At 39.6% G+C, this 14,308-nt stretch overlaps 1 long non-coding RNA gene across 1 annotated transcript in view; it reads right to left on the reverse strand.

Moving 5' to 3' along the window:
- Positions 1-12,466: 12,466 nt before the first annotated feature.
- Positions 12,467-14,308, reverse strand: part of LOC116690491 (uncharacterized) — a 16,042-nt gene continuing 14,200 nt past the window's right edge. Inside the window, exon 3 of the long non-coding RNA XR_004332265.1 lies at positions 12,467-13,611. This is a non-coding gene — a long non-coding RNA (uncharacterized LOC116690491). The remainder of the gene's footprint in view (positions 13,612-14,308) is intronic.

Genomic DNA, 14,308 nt, shown 5'->3' on the forward strand with positions numbered 1-14,308 from the left:
TTGACATATTCCAGTCTGTGATTATCCATCAACATACATTCCTTACATTTTTATTGAAATAATTCCTAATTTCTGCTTTTCTAACTCAGACATTAGGTATGATGTCCTAAAAATGGCCATAAATTCCCAAAATAACTGTAAAACGAAAGTTAATAAGTTGGTGTCACATAGTGTTTAACGTCAAAAAAAGTGACAAACATTGAAAAAAGTGTTTAATAAAGGGACAAAAATGTAAGAAAAAGTTAAAAACATTGATAAAAAGCGTCAAGAAAAGTGTTGATCTTAAATTTTGACGGGAAGACAACATTAGGCTTAATTATTTTATATACAGTGGAAACTAGTTTGATCTCTTACAATGCATCATTTTCTAAGATGTTCATATTTGTTAAGATCTTAATGTGTACAAGAACACACACCTCAAAATGGTGGGACTTTTTGTCAAACGGCTGTTTTCGAGGTCAAGAATGAACCTTCATGCTCAGCAAAGATATTGCTGATACTGTTATACAAAACGAAACTGTTAATCAGAGAGTGTGAGAGAGTAGAACTACAACATTGGAGCAGGAGACAGATATTCTGTTTAATTTTCTATACACCATTCTCATTAATTAATAGCCAAACAACCCTACTCAGATTCCCCAGTATTCAGAACAATTGTTTTCTAATTACACAGTGCCCTTTCTAACCTTGAGGCTGTTTATTTCATTATTCCCATTGTGCTCAATTCATTAATTTGATCTATTTTTAAATCTCTGCTGACAGTGCCTCACGTGATCAGGTTGTGATAGAGACAACAGCATGATGCATTGTGACCTCACTAAGCCAGTGTTTAAATAAAGACAGTGAATTCTCCCCATATTTTCTTATTTTATGTATCCTGTTTCAGTAACCTTTAACTGTCACTGCTACTAATTTGCTTATTAATTACTGACTGGTTGTTTTCAAGATAAAAAGCAAATACTGAAGAGAAACATTACTGTTACATGTCTTAGCCTTAGATTACCACAAGATGGCTCAAGAGTCCTTTACAGTGTTTGAACATCTGCTTTTGGATGTTGTGAGGAAGCAGTCATCTCTAATAATTCCAATGTGCTGTGATTAGTAACTTGACTTTATTATTACTTAACAATCTACCAATGCTGATTTAAAGTATTGAGGAAAACGTGTCATAATTGCTGTCAACAAACGCACCATGAGCAAAAGCGCCACTGTAGCAAACAGACCGTCCATAAAGAAAATGTAAAGCTATAGAGAAGAAAGAATGGGCTTTTAGTGCTTCAATGGTTATCATATAAACCTCACTGTGTGGCAGTTTTGATTTGATTTCATGTGAAGTTTATTGACAACATTCATCAAAGTTAATTATCCTTTTTATGGCAGTAGTTGTACAATTTGTCTTCTGGTGGAAAGCCGGCTGTTTAATTTTATCGCAGTATCCAGCAAACATCTGTCTTTGTTTGAATTCTTCCACTGCAAAGTTCTCTGTAAATGAGGTGCACTACCTTTGTCACTAAGCAGTCTATGGCTTGATATCATCTGTATACAATAATATATGTAATATTTGAATGTTTTCTTGATAGCCTATCTCCATTATTACCTTTTTGCTTGTTCTTATACACAGCGGGTCAGGGGGGCACTCCAGAAACAGGCAGGGGTGAGACAAAAACAAACCTAATGTGGGGATAATTTCATGACAACCAAAAGAGATTTTATTTCCAGTGTTGTCTCATGTGGAGCTGAACAAACACTTCCTTTCTTTCCACAGTTAACATGAACCAAATGCTAAAGTCCATGCTAATGTCTGCGGGTGCCCTGAGTCCAAATAGCATGTGCATCCTATGCACGCCATGCATGCTTTTTTTTGTTGCCTTCCCTTTTTCCACTAGGGGGTGACAGTGTTGTGCCTCAGAGATGTGGAACAAAATGTACAGAACACAGTGTGCAAATGCTTCTGCTTAATATATACATGCACATGTGCCACAGTGGCAACAACATGCAAGCCTGTTCAAAGTCATGTGAAAGATAAACAACTGCTAGGCCTCCGCTGAGGAGAACCAGCATTATCTCTCAAACCATATTAGGTCATTGAATGTAAAAGCACATGAGTGTTTTTTTCCTTTGCCATGCCAGGGTAAATCAATGCCAAAATAATAAAGACTTTGGTTTAGCAAAAACTAATCCTATGGATAAAAGGGAAGACGCATGAAGCAAATCCATTTAACCTCTTTTGTGCAAGCAAGCAGCGGGGTGCAGCCTGCTGCGTGGGGGATGTGGGTGGAGGGGAGATGTCAGTGTTTGCTGACCTCTCACCTGGCAGGCTGGTTTTCTAATCAATCTAGACCAGTCAGGAATGTAAACAAAGGAATGGCATTAGATTAACCCATTATCAGTTACAGTAAGTGTTAAACAGACACTAGTTATCATTCATTGAACTGAGCTTTGCACTGGTGTCTTCCAACAAGCAGCATCAGCATGACTTATCCACATGAAAGGCTGAATCTAGTCTTGCTTTGCCAGACCCTCTTCCAAAGTGCGCTGGAGGGGGATCTGGCTACTCCACATAGCATTCAGGAAAACATGCTCTGGTTTAATGGCATTTCTTTAAACCAATCAGAATCGTCATGGGCGGTGTTAAGCTCCGCACAGAGCCACTGTAATATAGTTGTTCGAGAGAAAACTCAGATTGGACAGAGAGTCTAGTTATGTGTCTCAATTTACCATGCAAGGATCTGAGGATCAGTCAAAAATCGTCCTCATTAATCCACCAAATATAAAATTCCAACAAAAAGAAAGCAGTAGGAAAGGAAAACATGCTTCCGGCAGAAGGTCCTGCGGCACCGGAGCACTCACGGAAGTGTAGCGTCAAGAATATAGACTATACTGAATCCCACAGAAAAACTTGGAAGTACATTGTTAAAGTAAACTTGTTAATGGCATTAAGATCCTTAGCTTACCTAAAAGTAGCAATAAACTGTGGAACAAACACTGCATTACAAGTAAGTAAATAAGTAAGTAAGTGCAATATTTGCCTCTCCACATAAATAAGTACAAGTATAAAATATGAGTATAAGTGTAAAATGCCGATACAAGTAGTTAAAAAAATGTCACACACATCACACTCATTGCTAATTTGCAGTCAAGGATCACCCCACATCTGTGCTTGTCCTTCTTCGCCCCATGCACCCACCCAACCACCCACTCACGTCCGCTGGTGTCCTCATGAGGCCCTTCCATTTAAAAGCCTGTTGTTCAAACTCCTGTGGCGACTTGGAGTGGACGAAGAAATTCCACCTGCGTGCGTGTGTGCGTGCCTGGTCTTTACGAAGCTGATACAACAAATGCTCACCAACAACCTGTTGCCACCCCAAAATAGACGTGAAAGTTAAGACATGGGAACATGAAAACCGGTTGCTCTTCAAACCCAGTTTGAATGTTGAATTAGTAAAAGGCCTTCTGAACTTTGCTGACATTTTGTGATTTTTACTTATTCTTGACCATGCAAATTTTGTGACCTTTGGACAGAGCCAGGCTACCTGTTTCTAAGATAACTCTATACTCTATTTCAAAAGGTTAGCCTTACTTTTTTCAAGGGTAACTTGGCTCCTGGCTTAACCCCCAGTAAAATAACTTGTCTGTCTGATTTAAACAAACTATGATTTGTTAATTAGAGAGCTGGTGCTGCTTCCAACATTTATGCTAAGCTACTCAAATTGAATGCTGGCTGTATATTTAAAGGACAGACATGAGAGTGCCTGCCTGAATACATCTATGAGCACACATTGATTTTCTCCTCTAATCCTGTCAGTATGTTTCACTTTTTCAGCTGTTCAAATCTGAAGAGATAAAACTTTCAAGTAATTCACAATAAATAAACAGGGATTAGACAAAAGTCAAAATAGGTAGTAAAGTAAACAAATCTACATTTAAATATCACAATAATAGGTACAAAATGTTCTTCTTCTTGTGTGACCTATTTATCATGTTTTGATCTCTAAGACTTATTTTTCTTTCCCAGGTTACTGCTGTTTACGTTCAGTATTAAACCTTTCTCTGATCCTTGTTCACAAAGAAGTGACGTATTGGGGAAATTTTCCCCACTGTGGGATTAGGACTGGGATCATAATCTGTGTCAACCCAAGTGAAACCACCAATATTTATCCTCAAAATGTCCCTTTCTAAACAACATTCACACCGTTTATTTATTTTGTTTGTAAAAATGTTATGAGTGAAAGTTGGACCATGCGCAGTTTGTTTATGCAAATAAAAACAAATCCTACAATGTAAATGGGATGTCACATGGTTTGTTGTTTAAGGTGTGGTAATTTTAAACAGCAAATAGTACTCCAACTCAAAAAAGTACACTGAACAAATCACCACACATGTGCTAAACACTTCTCATCTGGAGTCACATTTTTTCTGCATTAGCTAATCAAGAAGAAGACCCTGGGAAGAGATACCAAGGGGGAAAAGACATGTAAAAATGTAATTTCACACCCAAATGAAGAGATGTCCCATTAAAGGCATCCTGAACAGCTGGAGGCTCAGCGCTTTGCTCAAAGGCTCCTCAGCAGTGCCCAGGAAGGTGAGCTGGCACCTCTCCGGCTACCAGTCCACAGACCCTACTTGGTCCGTACTGGCAACACGTGACCCTCCAGTTCCCAAGTAGAGTCCCTACAGACTGAGCTGCCCCCATAATAACATCACATATGGATTTGTGTAAAACCCGATTTGACTCATTGTGTGTAAATCCCCTTGATTGTGATAGAAAATAAATATGAAGAAGGCTGCTTTGAAAGACATAATAAATGCATGATTTCTGAAAAATGTCACTTACCGTACTTCTGTATTAGTGTGTACATGCATCTGACTGTGTTTATTTGTCTTTGTGTACACAAATGCGTGTTTAAAAGCAAGCTGCATGTTGCACAAACACATCGCCCATCCCTCTACGTTCTTTTCATGTTTCCAAGTGTGAGTTTTGGCACCGTCACTTTTTATTGTGCCAACTGTTGCGTAACACACACCAAAATGCCCATACATGACTCCTTTTACTTCACAAAACAGGATTTTGCTGTTGTCATGTTTCCATCAGCAACTTGGCTTCAGACTCTGGCTTCATGTAAGAACTCTGAAGGTTATTAGTCACAACTTTCCTGTACACCTACACCCGGGAACGCTACTGTTTGTACTCTTTTTTTTAAAACACATCTGCAGGATCTGACTGTCTGAGGTATTAGGGCATCTTTTGTAGGATTTGCATGTGCTTTTATTATTATCCCTGGCAAGCCAAACTCCACATCAACCAAGCTGCCATTCCATGTATGTACAGTATGTACATGCCAGTATTACACCAGGAACTGTGTACACCAGGAACTAGATAAAGGCAGTCTATCCATCAGCATCACTCAAATTATTGTTGTCCATTGGTGACCCCATGACTTTACCTCTGAGGTTCACTTTTCTGCTTCTGAAATGTCTACTGACGTTTTGCCATGAAAATTGGTTGACAAATTCGTATTTCCCACAAGATTATGTGTAATAACTTTACTAATGACTTTTCCCGTGTCACTATTATCATCTCAAAATGTGTCCAATATTTTGGTGATGATGACCAAATACTTGCTAAACTAATGACATTACCATCTACCTCAGCTATGCTTTGTGATTAGTGCAAAAGATAGTATGCTAACGTGCTAAGATGGTGAATGTGGTAAACATTATACCTGCTAAATGTAAGCATTGCCATTGTGATTATGTTAGCCTGCTGACACTAACATTTAACATTTATAATGGGGTGCTTTTGCATTCACACGTGTGTTTATGTGCTTATGTGTGTTTGTATGTGTTTGTGTATAGTCTCAAGGTACCCTGAGGACAAGGAGTGTCCCACTTTAAGGAGTGTCCCCTTCAAATCCCAACATTTTTTAAAACTGTATATGTTGTGTGCTCCGCTGTGCACTTGCACTGCTTTTTTTCTTTTCAGGATTGAACCTGTTCAAACTGGCTGTGAAGCTGTTACAAGCAGGTTTTCCCGCACAGCAGGCCCACAGTTTCACTCAACATGAATTTTAAAGCAAACGACCAAGAAGAAAACACACATGCAGGCTCACAGAGAAATTTTGCAGTACAGCTGGGACAGACTCAGACATTCACATGGCTTCATATTCATGTACAGTCCACATATACAGGTACATTTCATGGGTCACGCACTAAAAAGTTACCAAAGGAAGGTTTTCATCTTTATTGTTTGATTTTCCCTATATTTGTGCATTTAGTAAAATGATAGTAGAGGGGTAGCTTCTAGCTCACCCAGTAAGAGCGTTCGCCCCATGTGTGCAGCTGCCCGGGGTTTGAATCTGACCTGAGGCTGCATGTCATACCCCATCTCACCCCCTTTCATGTCTATGCACTGTGGAAATGAGACAGAGAAAGAGCACTGTGACAAGCACAAATGTCCCCAGTATATGTGGTTTGTGTCATAACCAATAGCCACCCCAACACCCACAAATATATATACTTATTTTTAAATATCTTTATTGAGTTTCCAAGGGGCACATACAGAAGGACAGCAACTGAGTGAAGAACGGGGTTTTCGCATTGTGATGTTGAATTTGACTCTCTGACAGTTGATCGTCAGAGCAGCGTTACATAAGAAACTCACACTGAGCATGCTCAGTGACAGGACAAATCAAAGACCCAGAATATCGGAGAAGCAGAGGATTTACTGTAATCTACTGTACATGCGTGTGTGTGTTAATACAGACATGAGCACACTCTATGTCATATGTACATCTTAGTGTACGAGTGGACACGACAGATTCTATGAACCACGTTTTGCAACTAAAGTCAAATGACTAGTATGTTCAATCCCAACCTTGCATCCAACTTTGTAGCACCAATTGTTGCTGCCATGATAGAGCATAGAGGCTATAACTGCCTCCTCACCACTCCTTGAACTTTGATCTTAATAGACCAATCAACAGACATTTCTTTTGACCGCTAAAGAGACACTTTGGTCCAAAACAAATTTTACAGTGCGGGGGTTGTAAATTCCCTGGTGTTGAGAGTCCTGGCAGTTCCAACTGGATGCAGTCTCACAGTTTGCGACCAGCATCCATGTGGTGCACCATGTGCCGCGAGTCTCAAATATCCATGCACACCTGTCTTAAAATGTTTCCTCCAAAATTAACCTGCGTGTACTTCATTTGTATCAGCAAAGAGAGAAAAGTGCCTGCCGTCAGGGGAAGATTAGATGAGGGAATTTGTGGGGACGGAGGGATGAGATGGGAGGATTAGGTTATAGCTTTCATTCAACTCTGAATTCTCTTTATAGCTGTCTTTGGTGTGAAGCTCTGGAACAGCTACTGATGTAAGGGCAACTGTATCAGGTGCCAGATGAGTTATGAATACAGCAGTGACAGAAAAGGAAATAGGGAAAAGGTTGTAGATAGAGAGAGTAGTAAACAAAGCAGTGGGTGTTTCATTCGGACTTGAGGAACATGTGCGAGCAGCAAACAAGACATGTGTTCAATGCAAGTCAAGTTACAGCTCGTTTTTGAATTTGCTATGTGAACACTAAATGAATATTCTAGCGTGCAAACACACACATAAAAGCCTATAAAGATGCAAAGATGCAGGTATAAGCAGATTGTAAAGAATACAATAAGTAACAAAGTTTACGGTATTAGATATCTGTACATGATCGCTGGTTCAAACTCCTCAACCTACCGGGAAAGATCCGGGCAGAGTGAGTATCAGTGAGAATTAACTTCCCATGCCATTGAGCAAGGCATTTAACCATGTCTTACATTTAGACATTGTGTAAATATCATGTCACAACAATAATTCTCACTTTATTCCAGCACCATTTGTTGCATTGCAATATTGTATTAATGTTTACAATCCTGATAGAGCTGTGCGTGACATATGCATATGTACTGTATGTTTATATTGTATACATGCATTATTTTATATACAAACCTATACTATGTATACAAGTCAAATGTTGATGTTTACCTTGTAAGATTAGTTGTCCATGTTATTAGCCACATTTCTATTTCTGTGTATGTACTGTGAGAGCAACAAAAGGCCAGAATCAAATTCCCTGTGTGTGTTCACACTTACTTGGCCATTATAGTTGATTCTGAACCCATAATTTTGCCAATGAGGCAACCGCATGACCAATAGTGGAACACAGTAGCTGCAAAGAGCAGCTCCCACCCTGAATGCATGGCTGTCAAACAGAGAAGGTGAGATAATTATCTCAGTGATTAAGTAGACAAGTTTCAGGAGCTCTTTAGAATCTAAGTGTACCTTAGCCACAGATTAGGTGCTACTTCATTAAGTGTGCTATAATGATGAGACATATATATTTAGTTAGTTTTAGTTTTGACCCAAGAAACATGAACTAGTCACATCTGTTTGACAGGCTCGATTTTCAAAATTCAGCAAAACTTGTATTTCTTTTTCTAAAGATTGATTAAAGTCAAATGGTACACAATGGAAAGTGCCTTTGCAGATGAGCGCAGGTGAATACTGTGTCATGTCACAACATATAAAGGATCCTGTTCACAGCTGAAAAATAAGCCACATCGCCTGCATGTATACGTCAAGTGACACATGTCAAGGTCTGATAATAATACATATGCGGTTTCCTAAACAGGGCCCTCAACAACACCTATAGAGTGACTAACATTGAGGTCAGAATGCAGCTGCACTGCTGTGGAGAAAGTGTGTGAATACTGGAGAGGTGAAAGGGAAAAGAGACTAAACTTAATACATGTTTTAAAAAAAGGAGTATAGAGGAGGAACAACAACTCCCCCACACACTTTTGTTAAATACATTAAATGCAACATGTTAAAGCTCTCAAACAGACCATAGCATGGATCTTGATGACTGAAAATCGGAGCTATCCGCTCATGATAGAAATAAGACACTGAGCAACTCAGAGTCTATAATTCCCAAACCCCTGTCTATTCCCAGCTCTGGCTTTTATAGCCGCTGGTATTCATACAAGCATTCCCCAGCAATATAGACAGGAAATCAGCAGCTCACTGTCCCTGCTCCTCTCATACAACGGCTCAGCGAAAAATGTGCCCATCCAAACATGGGGGTGTTGAAGCAACATTCTCAGGCTTTCATTGTTAAACATAGTGATCTAAACTGAGTGAGGGATTTTAAAAAGGGCTAATGAATGCTGAAAATACTGAGACAGTTTTGACTCGTACAATACCTACAGTGTGACAGTTTTTTCACCACTAAACCACTTGTTGGAGGAAACTGTTTTACTCAAAACAAAGCAGAATTCCTAAAATTCTCTGAATGACATTATTATTTACTGAAACTGTCTCACTTCTGATACTTATGTAGGACAATTTACATTTCAAAACTTGGTTCATAACAGAGTTGCTCAGATGCTTGCTTTTACATACGGGAAGCAGACTTTAATAGTAACACCATCATCTTTTTCTCTTTATTGTGTCGAGTTATTATTTTTTTGTTCTGATCTGGGCTACTGCTTCCAATGTTTGATCCCTTATACCGGCAAGGCGGAAGGATGACATCACGTAAAACATTTGCTCTGAAATTAAATATGGTATTGATATGTATAAACTACATTGTTGTATCATATTTTCTTCATGCCAGTGCAGCAGACACTTACTTGCATGACAAAATTGTTGCGGTTCACCAAGTGACAACTTCCTCCTCCAGAGATTTCCACTTAAGTTTTGCAACATGTTATGCAAATGATTCCCTCCATGTGTTTCCTGGTGGCATGAGGAAATATGAACAGATGGTAGGTTGAGGTTGTGTGACAGAACATGAATGGTTGTCTATCCATCCATCCATCCATCCATCTTTGTCCGCTTATCCAGTATCGGGTCGCGGAGGAAGCAGTTCCAGCAGGGGACCCCAAACTTCCCTTTCCCGAGCCACATTAGCCAACTCTGACTTGGGGATCTCAAGGCGTTCCCAGGCCAGGTTGGAGATATGGTTGATAATGGATGATGGTTGTAAGATTTGAAAAAACACCCTGATAATTTGGTTTAAACAGGACCAGGCGCCGCGCAGTGCTGCTCCTGATGTAAGTGCCTTTGCTGTTTTAACACCGTCCGGCGCCCGGGTCGGGCGTGCTAGTTTTACAGGGAGGTGTGTTCAGGTGCATTCTTGCTGTGTTGCTATCTCGAGGCAGCTGGAAGTGATCGCGCCATTGACCAACAAAAACCTGGTCTAAGTAAAAAGCGCAGAATTTCATTGTTATTTTAACACACCTGCGCCATGTGCTTCACGCCGTGCGCTTAGATCATTGAAAAAGGCCATAGAGGTCTGCAGCCATGTTAGTCGCACTATGAGGTTGAGCTAAATGCTAATGCTAGTATGCTAACAAGTAAAAAAAAAAGACAATGTTGTGCACATCCATGTAGTTGCTGGGGCAGGACAAAAATAAAATTTTTAAATAAGGCAAAGTCTGCACAAACAGTTTAATGCTCCAAATAAATATTTAATAGTGCAGAATCAGGCACACATTGTTTCGGCCCAACAAGTTGTGTCCCTGATTCTGCACTATTAAATATTTTTTTCTGAGCATTTACTTTTTGTGCAGACTTTACCTTATTTGAACAGTATGCTAACATGCTCACAATGACAATGCTAACAACGTTTATCACCATCTTAGTTTAGCATGTTGCACAGTATCAAGGCAAGTAGTCACAGCGGGAAATCTACGTATTAAAATATAATTCTACAGTTTTGTTGGATGTACAGTATATTGCCTCACACTTTCCTTTTTCCGTTTGCTCTAAATAGATGACATACATTAGCAACAATCATAAAGCAAAAAATATCATAAACCCAGTAGGAAAATACCTTTTCAGTCCATGAATACAGAAACAAACAGCCCTTTTGAATCCAGAGATAAGCTGCTTTCAGGGAGATAGAGAAAAAAAAACTAAGTGAGATTAGGAGACAGAACATGGCCTCCTACATCACTGACCTTGCCAGACAAAGGAGCACCAACAGCTATAGCAAACCCGTAAACTACAACTTTACAATTGTCAGATTAATTTATGTAGCACCATTTGTTTTACTCATTTGTTTTTTGGGTATGGTCACTTACCTACGGCCCAAGAGTGATTCAAAACCAAATACATTTCGAGATCACTGAAAAATAGACTTTTGTGTATTAGCTAAAAGTGGATGCTGCTGATTGTGCTGCAGGCGGGGGTGTCTGTGATCTGAGAGACACTGTGTTAAACTCCCTGGGCAGAGGCTAACCCAGAGTGAACCTTTATCCAGCTGGGATCGGGCTCGCTGCCGTCTCCTCAGCCTTGATGTCGCCTGTGAACAGAAATAGGACTGTGGTCTGCAGGACTTTGATTAAAATTCTTCATGTGTCACATTTAACAATTATATGTTTACATACTCTATTTTATAGGCATTCAACAGTAGGCTACACAGAGCCGTGTTGAACTGCCAGTATCCTTCATCTGAGCTGCTTCGGAAACCTTCTCCTCCTTTCTAATGTCAAAGTTGGGAAGGATTGCCTCTGACCAATTCTGTAACTTTCCACCGTTAACTGCAATTCACACAGACTCCATGCTGTAATTGGTCAGCTGCTGAGTTGAGAAAAGAGCCAGGGTCTAAACTTTAAACACAATAATTTCTGTCACTTTTCATGTGAACAACAAAGTGCAACAATATAAATCTCATCCCGAAAAGACTATCTGAAAACACACCTTGTTATCCCCCATATATAAACGGCAACACATCGTACAAACCAGTTCTTCTAACCCTTCCTCAGACGTATCCTGAGAACAAATCTTGCAATTCTGTTTTTGGGGTCTCACAATTGAGACTTGCCATTAAGATCAAGAAATGCCTAAAGGTTAACTTCCTCCACGTGCTAATGAAAACAACAATGAAGCAGCCTGTGGAGAGCCTTGAGGTGCAACTAGCAAAATTAGCACCCTCGCTAACGCCACAGTATTGGTTGAGACTGGGCAGGTTGGTCTGTCAGCTAGTATCAAATTTACCTTTCTAGTGTTTCCATTTGCTTCTCTAGTGACTTTGTTCTTGTCAATTGGACATAATCTAACTTTTTTGTTTTTAATTGTCTATTCATGTGTTTTATTGGTTTTTAATGCTTATGATTTTTAACTGTTTGTACTTGTGTTTTATCTGTTTAACTGATTTTGTGTAAAGCACTTTGAATTGCCCTGTTGCTGAAATGTGCTATACAAATAAAGCTGCCTTGCCTTGCCTTTTCCTTATGTGGTTTCAAACACATGGTGATAAAACATTCCAGTTTTAAATTGACCAAAGAGGGGCCCCAAATGCTCATAGCCACAAGATTTCCTAACCCGGCCCTGAACACATGTGATTAAGGTGACTATGAACTCATTTGTGTGATTTTTTAGGAACATGCTATGACAAGACAATAGTTCATAGTTATACACAGAGCAAATATTATATCTTAACATCTTTATTGAACAAAAAAGCAGCAGCAAAACATAAATGAAATATGTTCACACATGGCAGGGAATGCCTTGGGAGGCTAAAGCACTTCATCCCCAATGAAAAGGCGTACATACAGTATTCTGACAGAAGATGAAGCTAAAGTGCCGAAATGCTTCTAATAGAGTTTACAATATTTATTATACAGCATGTCAAAAATAAGTCATATTTAACTTACAAGATTATACAGACAGGAGAAACACAGTGATACATAGAGATGTATCATGTACAGTACACACAAGCTGAGCATCTTAGATTTGTTCTAAGAGATTGTGAAAATTAAGGCGACAGGAATCTGAGAATAAATGTCAGTCGTGTTTCTGTTTCTTGTACACACCTGCTGCTCCAAATTCCACTGAATAATCGTGTTTACAAATCTTCCTAAAGGTCTTCACAAACATCAAACCATCTCATTTACAGAACTTCACATGGTTTTGACTGTTAAGGCCACTTGTGATTGTACGCTTCTTTGTAAGAATTGGATAAATGTTAAAACTAAATAAAACAAAGGGAATGGAGCCCCCACTTCCATCCCAAAGAATGATCCTCCTCACCCAGCAATGACGTTCTCTCTATCCTTTTGTCTGTGTGGCTCAAAACCAGGCCAATTTTGGTGACGCATCACTGGATAGCCAATGGGCGCCCTTCGTTTAGGGTTGTGTTCTGAGCCTAGCATCACTGAGACGGCAAAGTGAGATTTTTGCCCAGTGATGTGCAATGGGGAGGAGCTAACGGCGGGAGCAGCAGGGCACGTGGCGCCCAACGAGGGCTGAGCCTGTCACAGAGCATCACATCGAAACAGCCATGCACACTCCCTTTGCCGTGCAAAGGGAAGACATCCAGAAAAGCAGCTACAATTTCTCTCAAACCTGTCTTTTCTTCTTGTTACTCACACTTACTAATGTACCCTATGTTACGGAGGAAATATAAGTGTATAAAAACCTAAAGAATGTTCCATAAACACTCTTAAGGTGACAAAAATCATTTGCCATACAGAGACGTTGCATTAAGGCATGGTCACAAGCTAACAAACTGAAATGATACCATGTCTTCAAACATCACATTTGCTTGAGTATTAGAACTTTATCATCTCATTACTTGCCGAAACGGTCTATATATTATGTGGAGCATTTTGATTGCACCAATAAACAATTGACATATCTTTATCTAAATAGGTTTTCCTACAAGCTTTAGTACAGAAGACAACGTACTCAGATAACAGACTAGATGAGCATGTTTACCTCACACCTTGATCTTCATTCCTCACGTTATTATTGCATGAGCTTCCTACTTTGACACTCAAAGCCATCTCTACAACCATATTTGCGAAGTCACTATACATTGTGGACTTGCGTGTGCGAATTAGCCACATAGGAAAAAAAGAAGAAGAAAAATCTTAACTTCCTGTTGCATGCAGACCACACCAGGAAATACTGTCGCTCTGCTGCCTCTGGTGCCAACCAAGGAACCTTTTAAACTCAGCAACTTTTATGGTTAGCGTTCAATACCACTAAACCCACTGTCCATCTCGTTCAAAATATTCACAGCTTTATTAAATCATTACAAAGTAATACATTCATTTATCAATAAAAAGACACTCATTAGTTTTGCTTTGATTAAAAGTCTGCACACCCATGCAATGTTCAGTAAAGGTAATTTTCGCTTTAACATCTAGTAGATATTGCAGGGCAGGAAGGTTTCTTAACCAGGGTGCTTCACACATGTTATTAACAGGTCTTCATGGATTTATGTTAAAATAGTGAAATCACATTTGGGGGTGGGGGGGGGGGGGGG

Source organism: Etheostoma spectabile, chromosome 6 (genome assembly GCF_008692095.1).
Source record: "Etheostoma spectabile isolate EspeVRDwgs_2016 chromosome 6, UIUC_Espe_1.0, whole genome shotgun sequence".
NCBI lineage: Eukaryota > Metazoa > Chordata > Actinopteri > Perciformes > Percidae > Etheostoma > Etheostoma spectabile.